Below are 18,460 nucleotides of genomic sequence, written 5' to 3'. Positions count from 1 at the left end.
GAGGACAGGAAGAATTTGTCTGCCCAGCAGGAAGCTATTGCTGTTCCATAATTGTTTGGTAAAAGGGAGCTGGAATAAAAAATGGAGGTAAATGGGTATCTGTGTCAATCCAATCCATCAAAATGGGCTTAACTGACTGGGGATTCACAGTTTAGCAGCTGGATGTAAAAGCAGGCAAACTCAACATGAAAGGAAATAATCATTCATTCAGTTACAACATTTTAAACCTTAAAACTGATATCTAATTACATCGTCTTCTGCACCCCCCAAAAACTGAGTAGAACTAGCAGCAAGATATTTTCTAATAATCAGAGAATAAAGTCGAGTACAAACATATAAGGGCAGTAATAAATAAGAGTTTAAACAACAGAACCAAGTTGTATTTGATTTGTTTGGTTGGTTTTGTTTTGGTATTTAAGCATCATTAAATTCCCCAAATGCCCAGTCATGTCCTAAAATTGCCCTCTATCTTAATTCCAAGGCAAGTACTTGTGCATCCTTACAGAGAAACGGGTCAGGGAACTGAATCTGTTAGAAAATAACTAATAAAAGTAAAATAATAATAATAATTAAAAAAAACTGCTTTCCTGTGGGCAGGTTGCCCAATTCTCATAATGCTTTTGCCAGAAGAGAATGGCATGGAGCTGAGACCAAGTGCCTGTGCCGAGCAGATCCCTTAGTATTGCAACCCATTGCCCACTCAGCTCTCAGTATCCAAGATCGTTTAATTGAATAAAAAGCCTGTCTTGGCACCTTTCTGCCTCATTTTCATGTGTGAACACAACAGACAAAACGGAGACAATGAAAACCACTGAACCAGAGTAGTAGCAGAAGGGATTTGGCTTGAGGCACGAGTGCTGTAAAACTTGTAAGCAATATGGTTAAACCCATTAGTCATCTTCTGTACATAAGTGTTTCACAGGACAGGGAGCAATAGCTGAGTAAGGGCTAATGCATCAATGTACTGCAGATGTACCCACATCTTGGGCTAAGATTCCTAGACAACAAAGCTAGAGGAAACCCATGGCAATGACTTAGCCTGGCAATTTGTACATCACAGACCATGGGACTTTCTTTGGCAAATTCCTGTTTCACACCTTTGACTTCAGATTGAACAGCAGTATTTAAATCTGCGGCGCATGGACCTCAGAGAATTATGTGCATAGAAACTGCAAAACTTGCCATGAGAAGAGGGGTTTGAATACAATATACAAAGGTGTATCCTTCCCCTTGGGAAATCCTCAGAGATTTGCATATCAAAAACCCACCCAAGACCACTCACTAGAGTACAGATCTTTTAGAATATCTTCCAGTAATCACCTGAAATTTTGCACTACAACATCAAGGGTCACTTAATTTTGCTTATTTTTAATCACCATCTTTCTAGTACAATTACACCTTTCTTCAACCCTCAGCCATTGAATCTGCTATAACTTTGTCTGTCAAACTGGAGAACCCTCTGTAATCACATTTCTACTCTCCAAGTAGGTACTCCCAGGCCAGCAAAATCACTCGTTAAGCCCTCAGTAATCTAATCAGGTTGTGTTCTCTGAATCTTTCACAACAAGGCATGTTTTGTGGTCCTCTGAAGCTTAGGAGTGTTCTTCTTTGAACACTTCCCAATTTCTAAATCATTCCTGAAATGCAGAGCTGGACACAGCGTTACAGTGGATGCTACGCCACTCAAGTACAGAGGTAATAGAGGCTCTCAGCTTCAGGCTCAGACATTGGTATTCATATCTGCAAGGTTGTATTAGCATTTCAGTTAAGTGTCTGTAGCTCATGTTCAGATGATGACCTGATTTAATCTACAAGTCTTTCCAAGACTTATTCTTTCCAAGGATAGAGTCCTTATGCTGTTGAAATTACCTATGTTCTTTGCTCTTCACTGTATGGCATTATATCTGGCTGTTCAGACTTACAGAAACTTATACTCTTTGCTTACACCATTCCTACAAAGCCATTCCCATAAAGAACCTGCTCTGTCTTCAAGGTGTAATCACAGAAGCTGTACAAAAGTTAAAGCTTCACTTGTGCACCCTCTCCAAATCAAACACCTTCAGTCTTCCTGGAAAAAACAAACAAACAAACATATGTTATACATATAAAAATTAGATCACAAATACTGATCTACTGTGCTTAAGCCTGCTGTAATTTTATATAAATAACCTCCTAAATATATGAAATGTTCATTTGCCTTCAGAACTCAGAACTCCAAATAACCTTGGTTTCACTAAAAATTCTGGTTTAAAAAAAAAAAAAAAATACATGGCTACCCAGGGAAAAATAAAAAATAAAAAATAAAATTTGCTCACACCTGTCAAAGATATTCACATTTACAAAATATTCTGACTTTCAAAATTTTCTTAATTCCTACATGGTGCACCCACAAGGTGCACACGAAAGACAAAGAGAAACCCTAACTCTGCCCCTTGTGCTTGTTCCTGTATAAGGGAAGCAGCAATAATAGCAACCAGGTTTATGTATCCCAAGGTCCACAGAAATTTAGCCTGTGGCTCAGGACAGGATCTTATGATAACATTTCATTTTAATTTTAAGAGTACTGGGACTTGACACGGGCCACATGCCTCACTAGTGCGAACAAAAAAAAAAAAGGAGGGGGGGGGGAACCCCCTTGTTTATATACTGCATTGCTGCAATGTGTAATCCTTGTTTGTTTGTAATCTGGCCACTGAATACTGAGAATAAACTGGTTACTTCTGAACCTTTCCCAAGCTACAGCCTTCTACAGGACAGCTCACCCTTACACAGGACTTGAGGAGAATTAGTGCTGTCACATAAACAAAAGAATTATACCCATAAGGGCATTTTCCTAGTCAGCTTGAAATTTAGTCTCCAGATATTTTGACCGCAAGGCCATTGCAAATATTTTTGTGCAGTGTACTGTTGTTTGGGATTTCTTATTGTTCTCTGAAAATGGCAGAGGCATTTTTATTCTTTATATTTTGCTGTGCTGTGCAAAATTACTGGGTATACTAAAATTTCTTCAATGAATTCAGTTTCTAAGACACACAAATACTTCTGTACATCCTCAGCCATGAAGAAGCTTTCAGAAAACAGTAAATCAAAAAGAGTAGTTTAAACTAGGACCCAAATCCTAATGAGAATCATCTTTAATTAGAATAATTTCAGCTACTCTCAACACAAGTCCTTGAAAAAAAACTTCTTTAACATTAAAATTAATTCCTATCAGCATGAACACTGAGATGTTTATATCCAAAATTACTATGAAACCATAGGAACTACAAATTGAGGTATATAAAATGAACACACATTGTTCTCCCTCTAGAATATGAGAGCTCTCATTGAGAGACCTTCCAGATAGAAGAGTGTTTGGTCCTCCACCTGATTAATGCAGGCAGATCCCACTGTTAATCGGGAGCCCCATGGAGAACCTGCGGCTTACTGTGGGCAGATTCTCTCTCCACCTGAAGCCATCTCCAAGACTGAGACCTCTACAGGATTAAAGCCTTCCCTGTGAATTAGACTGCACTTCGCAGAGATGTTCTATTTACAACCCTCAAAGAGTCTATGAACTTTAGCAAATGAGCAACAAAATGCTAAGAAAAATCCAACAGCTGACATAGGTGACAACCATATACATGTATTTATCTAGCTGTAGGCCCATAAATGATGGTGAATCTCTCACTTGTGGGCCACATAGAGCCCACAACATCATTTAACAGTTTGCAGGTACATTATTTCTTTCTGCATTATCACAAAGTAGTACTGAGATGTAGACAAAACTTAACCAAGCACATTTTCAAATTCTGATTTAGCCCTCCACTCTAATAATCTCTGCTAATGTACTACTGTAGTCTGTGATAGCCCTGTAGCATTTAGAGTTAATTAGTAACCCTTTCAGCATGGAACCCTCACATGAAATGCAGTCATCAAATAATTATGCCAAGGAACAATTTGGCCAACTGGACAAACAATGGATCTTGTTGTACTTCATTATTTTTAAAAGAGCAAGCTTACAATATAATTGCCAGTTGTGTTTCTGGCTTTGCACCTTTCTGAAGAAAACTAGCAAAGAACCAGTATTTCAGGCTGTGACTGACCAAAGCAAAGCCTGAGGAGACACTGTCAAGGGGCAAGGATACCACAGTCACACATATGGGCACAGGAGAGCTGAGGAAGGATTTTTGATCTTCAGTCCAAGCTGGTCTGTGGTCAAGAACCTTCTGCATTCCTAGAGGTGATGATATGTTTCCCTTTAATACTTTCTGTTCCTCAAATGCCCTTGCAGTGCACCTTCATATCACAACCTCTTAGAAAACTCTACCCTCTTTTCTCTTCCTTTAGTCCACACTCATTGAAAAGCCAACATTTTCACTGCTGCAGTCTCTTATTCATGGTAGCATTTAACTTCTCAGCCTTCCTTTCACCACACCAACAACCATACCTCTTCCTAGCATTAACAACCCAGAAAGAGTCAAGGTCAGATTAAAGCAAAGACCAACATGATTTTCCACAAGATGTGTACTTTAATTATCTCTATACCTTACTACTAAGTAATCACTTGAAGAGAAACGGGTCATTTATGCTGCTTTCTTCTGAAAGCAAGTTTTTCCTTGTAGCAGAAAGCTCCTCAGGAAAATCATCTTGAGCCATCACCATTTCTTCAGACTTCTGGAAGAGAACAGCAACATTGTCCATGGGCTAACAGAGCACTGTGGTGTGTCAGAAGCATCAGAAACCTTTCTCTAATGCTTTGCTGATTTTGCTGTTGACCCTATTTGAACCAGAAAATCACTGAGGCCACTGCTGCCACACATATCTTCATTCTATCTGTTCTGTACCAGTGGCAACAGGTGGACTGTCCAAAATTATGTTTTATCCTCAGAATATGGACATTAAAAATTTTTAATCAGTTTTCCAAATTTTAAAACATCTCTGTCTAAAATGTTCCAGAACCCTTTTTTAAAAAAAAATTATTTACTCATAAAGAATGTAGAAAGAGGTCATCTGAGCAGCAGATGACATGATGACAACACATACTAATCTGAAAAAAATGCATCAAATCAAACAGAAGGCATGGCCATGAAAACAAAACAAAACAAACAAAAAAGCACATTCTGAACAAACTGGACTTCGTAGCAAATTTTCTGGAATGTTTGCAGAGATGTCTTTTCTAACTACTGCCATTAACCTGCCAGCTACTTTCTACCTCTTTGGAGCCAATAAACCTTTTGCATGTGCAAGAATCAGGTTAAGACTTCTATTTAACTGAGCTTTTACACACATGCCAAAATGAATTGTTTAATCACTGCCTAAGATCTTAAGTATGTTTCTTAAACTCAGTCACCAGCTGTCTTTCAGAGGAAATCAGGCTGGGAGCACAAAGTCACAAAGAGACTATTTAGTCTGAGATTTAGCATTGGCCTAACTTAATTATTTCTAAAATCAACAGGATCATCATGGAAAGCTTTAAAAAGCCATTAGTTGCTGCTGACACTAGCAGCCTTCAGGAAAATTTTCATGGTATAAGTCCACAGCCTTTTGCAAAAGATATAAGCTCAGTCTGCCAAAGGTGCAAGCTGAATCTCAGTTGTGTTAGCAGAGTGCAGAGTCAGTATATGCAGACTCTCAGACTTATTAGCTCAGTTTCAGAAACATGATGACTAGAGTTACAGGGCTTCCAGTCTGCTAACAGTACAGTCAGAGCAAGCTTATACTTGTCTGCAAATACTACACGGGTTGCTGCTAGAGAGGATGTAGTTACACTTGAAAAGCTATACAGTTGCACCTGCAAACCTTACAGATTTTTTATTTGTTTCTTCCCCCAAAAAATAGTTATTGTAGCAGAAATGAAATTCTGATTTTTCACAATAGAAGCCCTGATGAACCTACAAATGATGCTGTAAGACCCCATGAATCAGGTATTAGTCCTGATTATTATGGGAGTGTTCCCAGTAATTCTAATAGTAATTTCAGTGTGTTGGCAGAATATCTGTGCTTCAGAATTCAGGAGAAAAGGGTTTGTCATGCAGCCATATTTTTCCTTTTTTAATGTTGCTGCCTTCAATATTTTATGTGGGAGATGATAAAAGGTTTTAGAATATAGGAATATATAGAATGGTTTCAGTTAGAAAGGAGCCTACAAAGATCATCAAATCCAACTGAACAATATTCCTAGAAAGGTGGTTGATGCCCCATGCCTGGCTGTGTTTAAAAGGCATTTGGACAATGCCCTTAATAATATGTTTTAGCTTTGGGTCAGCCCTGAAGTAGTTTGACATGGACTCGATGATCTTTGTAGGTCCATCCCTTCCTACTGAAACTATTTTATATTTCTATACTTTATATTTCTATAATAAGCAAACAACAGAAAACTAAAGCAAATGTTTTACTAACTAGGACAAAAAAAAAAAAAAAAAAAAAAAAAAAAAAGGAACAATACTTAAACGCCAAGAAAACGTCTGACTTTCACCAAAAAGCACTAATTTTCTGGCGTGAAAAGAAAGATACATCTGCATTAAACATTCAGGAATAGGTGGGCCTAAACATGTTTAAAGGCAAAATAGATTATTAGACTACTAATAATCTATTGTAAAAAATAATGTGGAAGCTAACTTGTTTTAACATGTTCTCAATCCAGATTGGGCTCACTTTCTTTCATCAACAATTCAGCCTGAACCCAATACCTGCATGTGAGCCCTTGGTTAAGGTCAAATACCTATATTACACTGCCCTTCAAGCAATATTGAATCAGTAAAGTATCTTTTCAGCTACAGTTATATTAGATATAGCTATTGACTTCCTTCTTTTTTATTGCACTATAAAACATGCTGTAGTGAAAATAAAGGTTTACTTTGCAACAGAGAATTCACAGACATCTATTACTGCTGACTCTTCAAATCCTTGGACATGTGTCTTGCTGCCTGTGTTGATTGAGACATTCTGAAAACCAATTAACTGTCCTTCAACCAGTCCCTGACTTGTATAATTAGTGCAGTGTGGTTTATGTAGCAGGGTACAGTAGATGCTAAAATAGTTGCCTGTGTCCCTTTGTGTATACCCAAGCTATTAATGAAAGGTTGGGTTTCTTTCTTTCCTGTTTTCAGAAAACAGGCAGAAAGCTGCCATCCTCACAAAGGCTTCAGTAGGAGTTGGCTGCCTCCGTTTGATTTTAAAGATAATAGTGTCTCATCTTGATTCATCCCACTCTAACAACAGAAGATTCAAGTGTTCTTTTGCCAAATTCTGAGGTAGTTTTGAGACTGATGTAGCATCAGGAACAAGTAATTATATTCACTGTTACAAGCCTCAGGTAGAAGGTTTGACAAAATAAATGTTCTATGATAATCAAGCAAATAGACAGGGGCAAAAAGAGCTTCAGATTTCAAAATTCCAACTTGTTCCTAAAGTGATCTACAAAAGAAATTATCTAACACTATTTTTAGAGTGGTTTTGGGTGCTTTTTTTTTTTTCAGACACCTGAAAGGTGCCTAAACCACAGAAAGAGTTCTTTTACACTCAGTCATCTCATCTCTGGTTTTGACTTCCCAATACTGTGACGCAAACTCACTTGAGAAAATCTCTGGCCAAATTAAAATAAATAAATAAATAGATAAATAATCCCAATTAATATAAACCAACACCACAACCAAGAAGATATAAAAGGAAGCACTATATTCCATAATATTTAGCCTCTGAAAATATTCGAACACAGGTAAGTCAGACAAGCTTATGTGTTCTCTGTGGACACTCTGCTTGCTGGGATGCTGCTGATTCAGGTAGTGTCTGTGACAATACACATTTATAAAATTTGTATACCTAGATCACAAGTGGCTTTCATTGCATGCCTATCATAGAAGGCCCTGTAGACCAAGAAGGTGTATAACAAAAGCACATATTGGTGATTCTTATCAAGGAAGGAAAACTCAGATTCATGTCTACCCTGAGTAATATCTGTTGAGGTCTATCCACTAAATGCAGTGCATCTTCTAGTACTTTTGTTGTCTCCTAGGGTCATTGAAGAGCCAGAAACATTTATGCAAAGATTCAGGCTTAGCTGCAATGTACCTGTCCTTTATTTAGAAGCACGGCAAGGAGATGAGAAGAACTAGAATATGGTCTCTTGCATTAAATTTAGCAATCATAAAGAGGTGCTGAAATAAAGTCTCTGAAAACTGCAGCCTTGCTTACAGCACAGGTGCAGAAAGTTCAATAGCAACAGGAGCTCCTGGCTCACCTCTCTAGGAGTAGCAGATCTTACATTCTGTTGTGTTTATGAAGACAGTAATTTACAACCAACCAAAAGCAGAGTCAGACTGTGGTATGGTACAAACAATACAGTCAAGCAATCCCCAAGAGCTTGCAATCTAAATAGACAACACAGATGCATCGGCAAGGGCAAGGCACACAAGCAGAGCAAATGACATAATAGCAGCAAATGGCTGCTATTAGTTCCACAGCTAGTTCCCAAGCTTATTTTATTTTTATCCTTGTCTTTGAGAACGGGAGGATGAACAAAGAAATAATTAAAATGGAAGGGAGCAGGTTGAGATGGAGGAAGGCTTAGAAGACATTTCACACTGGAACAACCACCCTATCCCTTCATGATATGGCCAAGCTCATCAGGAATCACATCACTGTACTTTACAACATCCACAAAAACTTCAGTGAGACAGTCTGAGCAGACGGGAAGAAGCTACAAAGTAAGACACTCGAATTAAGAGCTAAAACTGTGTGTAAGTCCAAATCTCAAGCTTTCTATGGAACTTGTGGGTGAATCAGGCAAATTCAATTTCTGACCTTTGGACCATTTGAAATGAGATAGGCACTTCCTCTCCGTATGTGTGTGTGTGTGTGTATGCTGGTAAACAGAGTATCTCTTTCAATACTGCAAAAAATAGGTAATGTGACCATATAACAAGTGTTAATTTAGAGTAAATTACAGTTAAACCAAGGAAATCATCTTTCAGGTACTGTCACTCACATATTGAATTGGCTGGGACCAGCCTTCACCCTGGTCAAGATGCAAGCCAGGTATGGAAGGTACCACGCACTCTCAAGCAATCCCTCTGCCCTTACAGTAGGGCATAGTCTCAGATGCAAACACTTGCCTGTTGGATTGTACTCTAGAGATGTTTTTATTTGAGAGGGGAATCAATACTGTGAAGCAGCCTGAAACTAGGCTGCCATTTGTGTTTTGACAAGGCTTTGAGAACTTCATTGTCTGGGGAAATTATAGCCTGGTGAAACAAAAACAGTGGGGAGAGAGGGAGAAAAATGCCAGAGATGACATGTATTATGATCCTTCCACCCCTAAGTTTGCCGTTTGAGTCTGCCACAATTTGCATCTGCATTTGCATTTTAATTGTTCTGTGAAAACCTTTGCATTGGAAGAAATCCAGAAGGACCACACATGAAACATGCATACACACACGGATGCAGGCCCTGGGTGGATGCCTAGTCCTTTCCAGTAAGATCGTGCTGTAGGCCGAGTTTCAGAAGATGAAATTCTCTTTCTCCACTCACCTCAGATGAGTCAAGAGGGCCCTTGCGGTAGGAACTGCAGATGAGTATTCACCTCCTCAGGAAACTAAACGACTTGCATCTATCCAAGATATCTAAGCAGGGATTTAGGAGACCTTATTTCAGGTATCCACCTTCAAAAGTACATAATTACATGTTTCCAGCTGGATCACATAATGCCAAAAGGCCCCAATGTAGATCAGTAACCTTGTCTGCCACGCGCTGTGTTAATAGGAGAGCCGGGTCTTGCCCCAAACAGTTTACAAGACAGGCAAAGGAAATAGCTACCATCTTGTTTTTCTGGCATGAAACTGAGGCCCTAGGCCAAACAGAAGAGCTGACAACTGAAGCAATATCGCTCATTAAAAATAAACGCCAAGCCAACAACTTGAATCAAGGTACTATTCTTCACCGAACATCAACTCACTGATTAGTAGCCTGAGCAACTCCTTGAAATTTCAAATTCATGCTAGGCCAAAGCCTGGGCCTTCATTCCTCAGCAAAAGATACTGAATTCAATGCAGTTTATGTGGGATATTTATCAGACCAGAGGCTGGAAACGAAAACCTTGTCTCTTTTCTCTTTTCTCTCAGCATCTTAATAAGAGCTTGTTCCTTTGCCACGGTACCAAGTGCCATCATCTCCTCAAGACAGGAATTTCTTGTTTCTAGACACCGACCATAGGGACTGCTAAGATGAAGAAAAATGTTTGTAAAAGAAAGGGTTTGAGACTTCTAGCCTTGTTGCAGTATTCCCTCCTTGGCTGTGGCACTCCAGGGACTGCTATGCTATCAGGGCAGAAGCCTGGAGACTGGTTTTGTCTTGGAAGCCAGGCCACTGGCAGTAAGTCAACCTGGATCTACCGTGTTCAGTACAAACCACATCTAGTCTGAAGATGGGAGGATCAAGACCTATGGAAGATAATGATTTTTGCTTCAGTGACAGTATGGGCTTACAGTTTGTTTCATGGGTGTGAATTTAATCACTGTCAAATACAAAGGGATGTTTTACTAAATCATAAACAGATAAGAAACTCTGATTTGCAGTCTCCTGATCCTCAAATTGCAAAGTAGTTTAAGGGGGTCCTTTCAAATACACACACACACACACAGAAAAAAAATAAAAAAATATAAAAAAGAGAGAGAAGCCCTTGGTCTCTGGATATTTCTATTGGCCAAGGATGTCTTAGTTATGAGCAAGCAGTAATTCCTAGGACTTTGCAGCCTTCGCTTTATAATCCAGGTCCACAAAATGATTTTGATTAACAGAAAAAAATATAAGAAAAATGAAAAACCTCTCTTAAAGGAAAAAAAAAAATCTAACTCAGATTCCTGATTCCTTACTGAACTGGGTGAAAAGTAATCAGAAAAATGGTTAAACATGCAAAACCAAATCAGAGACAACCTTCACGAAGAACAGGGTGGGAAGGCCCAGCAGGGAGATAGCTTCATTTGGCTCAGCACTTTTCAGAGCAGTTCATCTGATCATGCCCTCAGCAAAAGAAGTGGGAGGGATTTTTTTTTTTTAATGCCTGTGGGACCTATTTGGGAGCTTGTATTCTTAACATACTTGATTCTTGAAAATACCACCCAGCCAGACTGAAAAGACTCAAAATCAAGAAACTGTGGACAAAAAAACACACTGTCTCCATTAGCAATGTCATTACCATCCACTAAGGAAAAAAAAAAAAAAAAAAAAAGGAGGGGAAGAAAAGTGGAGGAAAAGGGAGAAGAAAATCTGAGGGGGGAAAAAAAAAGTTTCTAGCACTCATGGATGCATCATCAGACAAGAAGAATGCAGAAATTAGACATCAAGCATCACCTTAACTCTGCTCCTTTCTGTATCTCTAAATGTGGTATCTTTTTCTAGCATTATTAATTAGCACCAATCAGTTACTTAGCACAAAGACGTGTTTCTAATACATACACCTCACCTCCTAAGCAGGAATTAAAGAGTTAAATGATATAGGACACTGTTTCCTTTTTTATATGATAACTAAGAGCTGCAATATAATTGCCTGATTTGCTCTATTTCATTAAGGCTCCTTTTCCTTCTACTTCAAAAGGTTAATGCCACTCATATTTCCTTTTTTTATTGTCTGGCTTCACATAATGCCATGGGACAAGACAAAATAAGCAGTTGCCTCAACAAACTATAATTCATCACAGCAGAACAACGACCAGCTGTAATTCAGTCTATTTTTAAATCCAACACGTAATGAAAATCACTAAAAATAATACATTTCCCAGAGCCAAGACAATAGACCAAAAATATGTAATAATTAGTGCTCTGGCCTAAGTGCTTCAGGCTCTAAACTGTTTTATGACAGTGAGATCTGTTCCTAGCAATCAACCCAGTCCACTGGTACCCACTTAACATCTTTATTATTAACATGTGTTTCTTTCAGCATCTACGTTTAACCACAAGCTAAAAGCACCATATGCCTGCTTAGCAAAAATCTGTGCCTCCCAACTCACTCCCTGCCAGTTCAGGACACTCAGAGGTAACATAAATGAATTCATTGTCTAAAAAAGAGAAAGTCTGTCAAAAAAAAAAAAAAAAAAAAAAGAGACAAGGAAACTGCCTTGGCATGCTTTGATACCTAACCATATTTATAAATCAAAGAAAGCAAGCTGCAGAACAAAAAACACCTTAAAAAACATCCCCACCTTGGCCATCTGCCTGCCTTCACCAATACTAAGTGGCACCCAGCTATTGATCTCTACTCCTTCTATTTTACAGCAACATTCAGCAGTCTTCATCAAGACCCTCCACACTGCATAAGTTCAAAGTGTGTGTTAGCGCATAATAAATATACAAAAAATCGCTGAATGATCCCTGACAGTCTGCCAAAAAAAAACTGCTACTGCAGCAGTGCTTTTTTTTTTTCATAATCTGCATATGCATTTTCCTTTAATTATTAGCTCACACAATGATCTGATGCCTGCCAAATTTTTTAGTGCCCACAGTCTTGCAGTTTGCATCTTCAGAAATGGCTCTTTGGGGCTGAATGCATAAAGCAGACATTATTCTTAGGGCAGTTAAGTGAGTTTCAGTGCTGCTGGAATCAGATGGGTCTGAAATTCATACAGACCTTTGCCTTGATGGGCAAAAAGGGTGATTTCTTTTCCAACCTCTTAGCTTAATTGAGCTAGCATGAAAGGATTGAAAAGCCCTGACACAGAATTAAAACTCAGCTCGTTAATATGCTTCGTCACTCCATTCTGGCTGTTATTTGTAACCTAGCACTGCCAAGAGTCCCCAGCCCTTGCCCCTTTGGGCCCCATACTGTACAAAACCAGAGGGGAAGGTCCCTGCCCCAGCCCAGCAAATCTTGGTTAGGAATTTCATCTGCATTGGGAAAATAATAATTAATAATAATAATAATAATAGTAATTTGGGTTTACTTTTGCCTGTCAGGATCTGGCTGCAGACTGGGAGCCCCCATGACATTTTATGTCCCATCAAATGATTTCCTTTGGTTCAGCAGCTCACGGTGCCAATCCAAGGTTAAACATTTCTCTCTGACAATGCCACTGCTACCGTAAAACTAACACAGGCATTTTCCACCTCCTTTTACTCAGATAAAACTCTCATCGGCTTAGGTGATGGGTTTACATGAGTAAAGAGCTCTGAGGATTCACATCAGCAATCTGAACATGTTTGTTTAGGATGAGAGGGAGAACAGCAGCACAACTGCTGACAAGACAGGTGAGGCTGTGTGCATGCAGAGTGCCTGCTGAGGTGGAGCCTTGCCTGTGTAAGAGCATTACCATCAAGTCCCAGACTAGATATAGAAGCTTAAAAACAGGGCAGAAATCAATGGTTCCTTTCAGAGCATCATGACAATATTCATTTTAGTCCACTGGCTTATGACTCCCACCACCTAGTGTTTTAGTTCATTTCTTCTGTTTTACATCTGGCACAGACACCACCACTGCTGCGACACCGTCAGGGCACATCGCGCTGGTTAGCTTTAATCCTCACATCCCTCATGCCTCCCCAGTGAGGAAATGAAATACAACTATTGGCATGCTCAGGCAGACAGATGTGAGAACCAAAAGCTCAAAGGCTCTTAAATGCTGGGCTCCCAACTATTAAGTCAGTGAGAATTAAGCATCTTAATCTTTATGAGGATCTGGGCTTGCACCACACACCTGAGGTGGTTCTGCAGCAGGCCAGGACACTGAACCTGTCTTTGCTCAGCTCCCAACCAGACCTCTACAATTCAGCCATGTATTTTGAGGCTTGCATTTGCACAGAGGTGTCTGTGCAGCTTAAGAGTAATTTGTATCCAGATGATTGCAAAACATCCCTGGAGCTTTGTGCAAGTGAAATAGGTAAGCTTTCTGCCATATCTGAGCCTGACTACAAATGTTGGGCTTTAATGTCCAATCTTTAGGCTCCAGTTGAATTCACAACTCTTTCCAAAGTTCTGTCACCTAACCCTGACATTAAGGCTGTGCCCATGCTCAGACCTCCCAGCCACTACACTGAAACTTTGTCATTTCAAACCTTTGAGGTCAGGTCATTGAGCAAGCCTGGAAGTCCAGAAACCAGGGCTGAGACAAGACCAGTTCCCGTAGCAAGTTCTCTGCTGCATCCATGTGTGTTGAAAAAAAACCAAACAGGTGTCAGTTCATGCTAGTCTCAGCTCTCCTACTCTTGACTTCTCCCACCTGTCCTCAGAGCCAGATGTGGAAGGAGATGCTATACTTCATTGCTAGAGAAGGGATCAGCTGCTGGTATGGGAAGTAAAAATGGGTATTCCTTCTAGATCTTTGCTGGTACAACAAAGAGGATGGACATCTCAGATGGCTCTGGTTGGGAAAAAAATTGTCTTCACAGTGAGTACAATTACACCAATAAGTGTTCAATATGTGCAGAGTATAAAAGCTCTGATGGTCGCACTGAACAGGGAGGGTAAAGCATATCCAATGAGGATAGGGCAAAGGGTTGAGTAGCTCAACTGATTGAAGAACTGAGTAGGTCAACTCATTAAAGTCATTAAAGGAACAAGGATTATCTTAGACACTGAGCAGGATGGGTCTCTGGAAAGAAAGAGTTTGAGGCTGTTACAGATATGAAGTGGATGAACTGAAACTATTCCAGTAATTTCAGAGGTTGTCAACCCAAAATAACATTGAAAATTATGTCCTCTTCCCAACATTCCCCTACAGGCAGCTTGGCTAGAAACATGACAATTCTTTGTCTACCTGTACATGGATATGAGCTTTCTAGAGGATTTAAAAAAAAAAAAAAAAGGAAGGAAGGAAGGATAAAGAAATGTTATAAATATTACTTCCATGATAAAAACAAACAAAACAAACTATACTTGTATTTCAACAGATGTGGTATCAAGTCAATGCATAATTTAGATTCTTTGCTTGGGCTGGACATTTGGGATTGACACAAGAACTTTATTGGATTATGACTTGTGGGTTGAAATTAAAAATGACAAGGTAAGAGTCTCTGATTTTCTAGATGTAAGTAGGGCCACTCAAGCACACAATAAAAGGGGTTTTGGCATTTAGATAAGATTTTCAGTCATTAAGACTTTGTACTTCAGGTTCTGTTTACAGCAAACCTCAGTTTGACTAAAAAGGATTTTTAAATCAGTGAGTGCCAAGCCAATGATTTCCTTTCTGTGGAGCTGCATAAAAAATAACTCATACGAAATGATGAAGTAGAGATTGGGTACCTTGAGACTGTATGAGTATTGCTAATTGATTGTTTTTAACCTTTCAAGCTTTTCTATTTGCCCAGTGATAAATAGTAGTTTTTCAATATTTTTGGCTTTTACATCAAAATGTCAAGTAAACAATGTGTTTTTTTTTTTTTTTTTTGATAGAATACACCCAGAATTGAACCTAGATTGTTCTGCTTTTTTTTTTTTTTTTTTTTTTTTTTTTTGTTATTTGCCTTTGATGATCTGTAGTCTTAAGAAAATAATCCCCTTTATACTTGAATCTCAGACCTGGATTTTCTCCTGTGAATAGAAAGAACTAAAGAACTTACTTGTAGTTTGGTTAAATGGTTAATTGAGCACTGAAAAGGAAAAGTCAAAGAAGAACAAGGTGAAAGAGGAAAAAGAAGCAGTAAACATAGCTCCCCAGTCCTGGCATCACATAACTAATATTCTAACAGTGATGAAAAACAGGAGTGATGCAATATTTAGGAAATCCGTCCAGGAAGTTGAAAAAGAGGACTTGATTTCCTGTTTGACCTTGGCTGTTATTTAAGGCCACATTTAGGCCACAAACCAGAAGGACCTAAAATTAGGTATCACGAATCCAATGACATTCAAGCAATTCAGCCCACCTGCTGTGTACAGAACACTCCCAAAATGATGGATAGAGAGAAGCAGTCACATCAGCTAGGTTAGGCAGCAGTAGCCACAGAGGGGATCAATAAAAGGCAGTGCACTGCCCACCATGGGTGTTGTGATTTCTCCTAGTGACTCCAGGCGGGAGCTTAGGGTGTAATGTAGCAATGAGGAAGTGGCACCTTCTTTCATTCAATCCAAACAAAACACTTTTTCCTATCTCACTTGGGCATTATAAAGGTTAATGCTCTGTTTTTTCGGTGCTTACATGTTAGTGATAAGGTCAGGTAAATACTTGGGAGACACAGGCTGTAAGTTAAGGTAGTATGTTTTATTAGACCAACCACCAAAGATAAGTACCTGCATATATAGCAGGCTATATTGGGACCATAAAGATCCCAGAGCCTACAGAATTCATCTTGCTTTCACTCTCAGGTGTGGAAGTGCAGATCTCAGCAGATGGAAGGAAGTTGCAAACAAACAAACAAACAAAAAGTGTATTTTGCTGCATAATATCTATATTGTGGTCCCTGATGATTGTGAGAACAACCAGCACGAGGTTCTTAAAAATCGAGGCTAAAAATGCAAGTAGAAGGTAGGATTGTCACCTTGTACAACTAAAAAGGCATTCTGTGCTTTTGCTTGGAGTGTTTCTCAGCTCTAACAGTTACAGGAAAGGTGACATGAGGAGAGGAGCATTCTCCGTCAGCTCCAGCCCTGGACCTTCATGGAGCTCCCAGCATGATGCTGGGTCACACTGCCTGTTAGCTGGGTCATTTGTTTATTAATACATGAACACGCATTAGTCCTAGGCTGCTTGTTAGCTGCTTTCAGCAGCAATAAAAGTTCCACTCTCTACTAAATCAACTCTATTACTCCATTTAAATGGCTTTTTTGGTGCTGCAGAGCCGGGGTTTTTGTCCACATACCATTCAGTGTTCGCCCAAGCCCTTTACCCTGCAAATCCAAATTATGTGCCAGAGGAGAAATGCTCTGCCAGCTTTCTTTGCATGGCCACTGAAAATCAGCTGCAAACCTGGGATAAAATGTATCTACTGACTGCAGGGTTTTTGTCTGTTGTATCTGGCATGCCCCTTCCCCACAGAGGCTCTTGTAACCAAGGCTGCTTCCTCTCTCAGGGTCAAGATGAAGCTGGCATCATGCATGATTTTGGCTGGCCGGAAAACCTGAGATGCCAAACACCAATCACCAAATCGCTCTGCCAGGCACTGCTACAGAAACCAAGTCCCTGCCCTGATGAGGGGTGATCTAAATGCATAGGACAATCAGAAGGATAAATATGACAAGATAAAATCTGTGCTCCAGCTTTCACAGCAAGACGACAGCAAAGCCAGCAACACAGCCAATCTCCTCCTTCTCAGACTAATGCCTGACCCCTGGACAAACAAGCAACAGCTCATAACGTAGCACGGGGAAGCTGCTTTGGACTCCCAATTAACCCTGTAAGAATGACTTGACAAGCACTACAGAATACCAACAAAAGACATTTTTATGGAGGCATTTGTTTACTTTAATCGAGCAAAGAGTTTAATTAAATTTTCCTCACACACCAGATAAATAGCATTTTTCTCTGTCCTGCTCTGTATTTTGCGAATGATACTTAGATGTGGTTTCCCCAGAGTCATTCCTTAAATTGCAATGATTAACCACAGCCAGGGTATTTTTTCTCATGCGCTAAATGTCAAACTAAAGGCAAAAATAAAATTAAAATCATATTTTTATTTTGTGCTGGCTCCGAATTCAACCAGTTGGAATAATCTCAGTGCCCATGAATGTAGCCATTTTTCTCTTTGGTCAGTCAAAGCAGATGCCTTCACCTCTGTTTGTAGGCACAGAAGCAGAGGGAAGCTGCACTATAAGCCATGGCTCCTGAAACCTGCAACCTCTCCCTTTGGGAGCTGTGGAGCACAGTATTGTAAGTCCCTCAGGATATATCACTGATAAGAAAGATCAAATTGTACATAGCAGAACAAAATGAAAGAGATGTAATTCACTTCAAGAGCAGGATTGGCTTCCTGTGCTTCCTCCTTTTGTGCCCCATTGAGCCTTGGGGAGAAAAGAATTAGGAAGGAGGTAGAGTAATTGCTGAGAGACAAAAGCATCAAGGCCAAAAAAATTAGGGAAAGATTCAAACCTGTGGAGATGCCAAGGTTTTTCTCTTCATTAAATCAGCCCATTCAGGGCCACATATAAGGATGGAAAATCTGTGCATTTGCCACTTCCTAGAGCCATCCAGGAGAGGGGCACTGCCTGGTGTCACTGAGATGCACTCAGCACTTCTCAGCGGCACCAGGTCCTGTGCATGGGTGGTAAGGCTGGTATAACAGCATCTGCAGATGAACACAAGGAATTCTCCCTCACAGGGCAGCTTTGGCAAAAGGTTTAATTTGTCATCTTTACCTGTACTGAAAGCTGAAGGAGAAACTCCACCAGCCACTCTCTTCCCCCACCAACATGGATCTGAATGCAGTCTTCTGGCAATAATGTAAGTTAAGCAGCAGCTCTCCAATGCAGCAGAATCCATGAAAAAGGCTCAGTTAGTGGCAGAGTGTTTTTTGTTTGTTTGTTTGTTTGTTTTCTTTCTTTTTCTGGAAGCTGGCTTTAGGT

Source organism: Anas platyrhynchos, chromosome 2 (assembly GCF_047663525.1).
Source record: "Anas platyrhynchos isolate ZD024472 breed Pekin duck chromosome 2, IASCAAS_PekinDuck_T2T, whole genome shotgun sequence".
NCBI classification, from domain to species: Eukaryota; Metazoa; Chordata; class Aves; order Anseriformes; family Anatidae; genus Anas; species Anas platyrhynchos.
This window is presented reverse-complemented; position numbering follows the sequence as displayed.